This window comes from Trachymyrmex cornetzi, unplaced genomic scaffold (genome assembly GCF_001594075.2).
Source record: "Trachymyrmex cornetzi isolate Tcor2-1 unplaced genomic scaffold, Tcor1.1 scaffold114, whole genome shotgun sequence".
Taxonomy (NCBI): domain Eukaryota; kingdom Metazoa; phylum Arthropoda; class Insecta; order Hymenoptera; family Formicidae; genus Trachymyrmex; species Trachymyrmex cornetzi.
The window spans coordinates 110,272-117,018 of NW_017295697.1; the positions used below are offsets into that span (position 1 = coordinate 110,272).

The following is a 6,747-nucleotide window of genomic DNA, read 5'->3' on the forward strand; positions in this document are numbered from 1 at the left end:
CAGTCGGAAGTTGGCAGCCGACATTGGCCCGATGTTGGCCCAGTTTTTAAATCGTACATGGGTAGTACTAATGAAAATTGTAAAGTGATAAAAAATCTCGTCAGAAGGACTTATTACTGTGTACGAACGACGTGAGTCGGTGTCGTTCGTACACAGTAATAAATTCTTCTGACGAGATTTTTTATCACTTTACAATTTTCATTAGTACTAGCTAGCAGAGACCCGGACCGAAGCGAAATTTCAGTCCGGTTACGGTTACGGTCCGAGGCCATATTCAATTTTCGGTTTCGGTTTCGGTTTCAGTCCTTTTACTGATAACGATGACCATAACCGTTTTGGATTTCAGTCTTTTTCGGTTACGATTACGGATACACAATAAATATTATAAAACTTATAAAAATATTAGTTTTATTTTATGTGTTGATGATAAAATATATTTAATCTTCAACACATAAAATAAAACTAATATTTTTGAACTAAATGTATATACAACCATGGGCATTAGGAGTCACCGCTAGATATTTATTGCGTAATATTATCTGATATTTATAAAATCTATAATTATAATAATTTGGACGTTTCGGCTAACAATTTTGAGCCATCCTCATCAATAATAATTACCGCTAATCATCCGTATTGTCGAGCTGCATCTTGCACAATCGCAACTCCGACCATACTACAATTGTATTGGAAATGTGGTGAGAGACAACCATCTTCAACATAGTTAATGTTGTGCCATCCAGTTGCTTAGCTGAGTGGAATTGATAGTGGAACTCAAGCTAATAATTGCAACACAATATTTTTTTATTAAAAAAATTTTTTTACTAAATATTAATTGGTATAGGTTGACCAGTAACTCACCCCATCTCCAATCACAACTACAAGTGAATCCAAGCATCGTCAATAGATAACATTACGTTGATTTTCGATGTTAAATAAGTTCAACACACATAATGGTACCGATATATGAAGAGAAAAATTCTCTGCGTGTTATCACAATTCTTTCCTTAACACGAAGAGAGACGTGTCGAACGAAACGTGTCGGTCAATAATACAAATAAACATACTACAGCTTATTGAGAATTTCTATGTATCCATGATTCAAAGCCTCAGTGTCAGTTTTCATGTTAAGACCATTTGATTGAAGATTTATATACAGCATCTCAGACATTAATCGCTTATTATAATTTCTCTCAGAATCCAGAACTCTCACATTTTCCCAATCAAAGTTGTGACCGAAGTTAACTCTATGTTCAGTGATCACTGAACGAGTGGATGTGACTCTACGAATATGATTGCGATGTTCAGCTAATCTAGTATTTAATTTTCTTCCCGTTTGTCCTACATATGTAGCATCACAGTCTCGACATTTTATTTGATAAACCACATTCTTTTGGAATGCTTAGGTAGTGGATCTTTGTGCATCATAATAAATTTATTTAATTTATTAATACTGTAATGAGCCACCCTATGACACATACCATTAACAAATTTACAGAACTTGTTGGAAACACCATTGACGAACGGAATTGTGAACCACCTAATATGTTCTTTTTTGGCAGAATCACTAGCAGTCTTACTCGTACAATTTTTTATTAATTTCTTTATTCTGTTATTAAAAGTCTCAAAAATTAAATCCAACGGGTAGTCATTTTCTAATAAAATATTGATTATGAAATTTAGATTTCTTTTGTGGAACTCTGGATGTGAGAGATAAAACACTCTGTCAATCAAACTAAAAATTATGCCTTTCTTTTGTGAGATCGGGTGCTGAGACCAATAATTTAAAAATCTTCCCGAAAAGGTGGGTTTTCTATACCAGTCAAAAATTAGTACGTTATTCTTAATAATAATTGTAGTGTCCAAAAAATTAATGGTATCACCCCCCACCTCTCTCGTGAACTGAAGCCTCGGATGAAATGAGTTAAATCTCTCTAAAATGCCCTCCACCTCAGACGAAGGTAAGCAAAGTACTATATCATCCACGTACCTATAGTAGAAAAGCAACGGAAATTTAATGGTGCTTAGCACACGACTCTCCAAATCCTGCATCACTAAGTCAGCTATAATGGGAGATAACGGCGATCCCATTGGAGTACCAAAAGTTTGCTTATAAGTTTGACTATCGAAAGTAAAATACGTAGAATCCAAAATCATATGTACCGCCTTTAAGAATTCTTCCTTGGTTATATTACATTTTTTCTCTATATAGCTCCATCTGTTAGACAGAGCCTCCATGACTAGGTCCATGGGAACATTAGTGAATAACGACATCACATCCAACGATACTAAGCTATATCCATTTTGATTTTAATGCTTTTCAGTTTTCCAATCAAATCATAGCTATTATTGACATGGCTTGGAGCCTCTGGTACACTCTCGACGATCAAACGATGTAAAAACGCAGCCAAATCATACAACGTACTGTCAACCGCAGACACTATAATTCTGAAAGGACAATCAGGCTTGTGAACCTTCGGAGATCCACCGTATACTCTAGGTAGATTGCCATCACTACAGTACAGTTTCTTATATTTTTTATAATAAATGTATTAACAGAGAAAAATTAAAGAATAATTTTACGACTAAATTTTAACTTTAAAGATCATTCTCTTGTATTTGTTTTATATTCAGATATTGTAGGAAAAATTCCTTTTTATACTGCCGAAGCAAGTACAAAGAGGAATTTTTCTTACAATATCTGAATATAAAGTAAATACAAAAGAATGATCTTTAAAGTTAAAAATGTTAAAATTTAGTCTTAAAAATTATTCTTTAATTTTTCTCTTCTAAAATCAATTGCGTATCTACGGAGCGTTAAAAAAATATATGAATGTACGGTAATAAACTTACTTGTCGTTGTCATCTTTGTTGCTAAAAATTCGATTAGCTCTAACCAATAGTTGATCCTCCAGAATTGCTTCGTCGATATTTGTTCTTGGCGGAGATAGTATAAATTTTAATCCTGAGAACAGCCGTTCGACGCTCACTTGTGTAGCTGGTACCGCCAGAACAACCATCGCTAATTTGTACAACTCCGGTTGAGTCACACTTTTTTCTTGCCACAAATCCAAGATACTCGTTTTTCTTGAGATTCTACTCTGTTCTTGATTGTAGCTTTCTAGTATGATTTCAATTCGCCGCAAGGAAAGATGTTCATGTAACTGAACAGACGACGACGATGATGACCGTGAAATACCAGAATTGTGATGTATCTCTTTTAATTTGAGGAAACTCTCGAAATCGTCGCTCGTTGAGTCTGATCCACTTGGACATTCTTGTGAGTCAGAGTTTGATGTAATTAAGTTTTCTTGCAAGGACATCATCTTTGCCCAAAGATGTTTTAAGTGAGTTTTTGCTTTTTCTGTTTGCCTCTCTTCTAATAAAATTTTGAATCTCGGATCTAGAAAAAGAGCAGATAACAGCACGTCACTTTCCAACAGGTGCTTTTCCAGAGATGTCATGAAATTGAAGAGAAGCATTCCGAAAGGCGCATTCATTTTTTTCATCGCCAATTTGGCTCTAACCAATTGCTGATGAAGTAAATCGCTAAGAGTCAGTTGTTCGGCTTGGAGTAATTCTGTGCATGTTTTAACTAGCTGTAGAATTCGGCACACCTCTTCAATTTTTGCCCATTTTGAATCGGTTAGTGTTTCGAATTTCTCGAATTTTGTTACAGCCAGTTCTGTGTAATAATCCTTCAGTAATAATAATCTTTCGAGCATAACCACTGTCGAGCACCAACGTGTTGGGCAGTCAATTATTGGCTTCCTCAAATTTTGTTTTTTGAGCATGTATAAAAAAGTTGGCGTTCTCAATTTCTGCACGAGCCTTCGAACTTCACTTATTAAGGATAAAATACCTTTAGCAGCATTTTTTAAAGAATCATCCACGACCAGTTGCAAGGTGTGGGCTGCACATCTCATTCCTAAAACAAAGTTTTAATATTTTGTTATGCGGAAATAAAATATACTTATTTCTAATTCGGTTCAGAATCTGAAAAAGATACGTTTCTGAATAACAAATATCTTTTTACTTTTTTCATACTTCCTCCAAATTTAAAAATTTTTTAATCGCGTAGTAGTGGATATGCTATGAATGCAATATTTTATTTAATTAACTAGATCGGTTATAATTATTCATGTTTTTAAATGCTCGTAAAACAATAACAATAATTCAAATAAATATTTGAAGCCTAGTTAAAAATTAAAATATTAGTAATGTTAAAATAAAAATACTGCACCTGTTAATATGTTACTTGAAAAATTAGAATCTAGAGTACTGTTTTCGTTTTCAATATCGTAATATATTTTTGGCGTGATCCTCCAGTTCGTTTTCTTCACTCTCTTTTGCAAGTTTGTCCATATCTAACTGCAGATTTAAATCGATGTCATCATCAACGTGAGCACGTTCGTTTCCTTTCCCAATCGCTTCATCATTATAGTCTGGAGATAATAACTTTACAGCCTTCTCTTCAACATATTTGCACCGTTATCTGTGGTGATGGTATATATTTAGTTCACATGTATGTTATAACGATTACATACATTTCTTATAATTGTAGTTAAATATGTTCCTGAAAATTATGATTACACATTCATTATAGATTAAACAATTAATATTTCTCTCAAAGAAAAACGCGCGCGCGCGCGATACAGCGTTATTGATTATATTTACATACCTGTATGTTTTTCCTTTAGTTCGACGAGACCTAAGGTTCTTAGCACAATTTTTGAGTCTTTAATATACTACATATTGACACCCAAAAATGACCTGTCCAAACGTGTAACTGCGTCTATTTTAATCGAAATCATAATGTTCTTGATTTCCTCTGATATTTCTCGTCTAATATTGTTTGCTTCTTTGGCAACTTTCTTTTTAATCGATTCTGGCGAAATTGAAGGTATTTCTTTGCTCATCTGTTGTAGTGCCTGTTTGATTGTGTTTACGATATTTAGAAACCCGGAATCATTCAAGATACTGAAAGGCCTCCCATTAACTGTTACAAGATCAACACAACTGTTTTCCAAATCCCTTCGCGTCATTTCTATTTTAATATAGTTTATTTCATTGATTCGAGGCTGATTTTCATTCTTCAATATCTTCTTACTTTGTGTATCATTGTTTTTAGTTGAAGAATCATCATTAAAATCACTTTCTTTGAAATCGTGGAAACGGATTAAATGCCTCTTTAGATTAATTCCGTGTTTACCCTACAAGAAAGTGTTTTCTTTAGTATCTTATTAATACGATATTGTTCTTAATTTTCGTTAGTTAATCTTATATTAACATTTTCGTATATTCGAAATTGCGCAGTAAAGCAGCGGGATCAAGACTCAGAAGTCATTCATAAAGGAGCGCAAAACGCATGCGCGTGTGTCAAATTATGTACAAATGGGTACATAATTTGAAGTATATTCTACAATAAATTTTGCTTGTAAGTTGCAACTGTGCTATAAATGTTCATTCAAAATACTATCAACATCAACAAGGGATCTGATTTCTGTGACAAGCACTGACTTAAAGGTTGCAACACTTTTTTTCGATGGGTTTTTGAATGCAGTCTGTTCACCAAGCGATTAGTTCTTGTTTATGGATCGATGTACATACTGCATTCTAAAGCGGGGAGCACATATCTTTGCATAACGCATAATACATATGCATAAGAAAATGATTGGTCCATTTTCTTATGTATGCGTATACATAAGGAAATGGACCAATAAAATTTCTTATGCATATGTATTATGCCGATGCGTTATGCAAAAGTGTGTGCTGCGGCCTTAACCACATATTGTGAAAATGAAGTTAGTGACTGTACCTAAACTTATATTGCACACTTTCGTGAGCGTCCAAAATGAATACAGCCCATGACACGCTTTTGTCTCTACATAAATGTGTGTCCAAAACAGGGTAAAAACATGTTTTAAACGTGCTTTAAACAGTTTAAAACATGCTTAATTGATGTTTTTAATATGTTTTAAATGTTTTTTTTATAGTACTGTTTAAAGAATATTTGAAGCATTAAAAACATATTCAAGAAAAAGCACAATATGTTTTATTCTTAAAAAAAAACATTAGTCTTTACCAACCCTGGTCCATAACCTTGATTGTCTCTTACTGAAAAGTTCGCATACGTCGTTATAAATTTTGTATTTACCGTTATCGATGGCTTGCAGATAGTACAGACCGAAGTATTCATTATTTTATTGTAAGTAAAATGCTTGTGCGCTTTGTTGGTAGCTATCCTGCCCATGTTCGATTTTTAGGTTCTGTACCATACATGCTTTTTTCACACGAACTCACTAGTCTCACTACGTAAGTACGTACAGTGTCGAGTGTCCACACTGTCCACAATCAAGAATGCCAATTGCCAGCAGTGATGCACATTTGGCTCCCCGGCAACACGGAATCCAGCCCCACCACTTTTATCCCTACCTACCGGTATCGAGTCGGCCGTCTTCACCGCGAGAGCGAGCGAGACAGCGAGAGGCAGCGCCCGTCCTTTTCGCTCTACCAGTAAACTCGTAAACACAAGCGAGTATTAGAGCGAAAAGGACGGTCGCTCTATCTCGCTGTCTCGCTTTCTCTACTAGTCGCTTATTATAAGCGACCGAAAACCGAAAATGTACTTTCTCGGCCGCTCGGCGTATTCTTGTATAGGTTAGCCCGATCTTTTTTTCCAATCACTTTTGTATTCATAGAGCGGATTAAACTGAGTCGAAAAGTCCTCTACCATTTTGCAATTTT

The 6,747-nt window shown here is 34.8% G+C and overlaps 1 pseudogene; it reads right to left on the minus strand.

The window, feature by feature from the left end:
• Positions 1-2,288: 2,288 nt before the first annotated feature.
• Positions 2,289-6,747, minus strand: part of LOC108764632 (uncharacterized) — an 8,995-nt pseudogene continuing 4,536 nt past the window's right edge.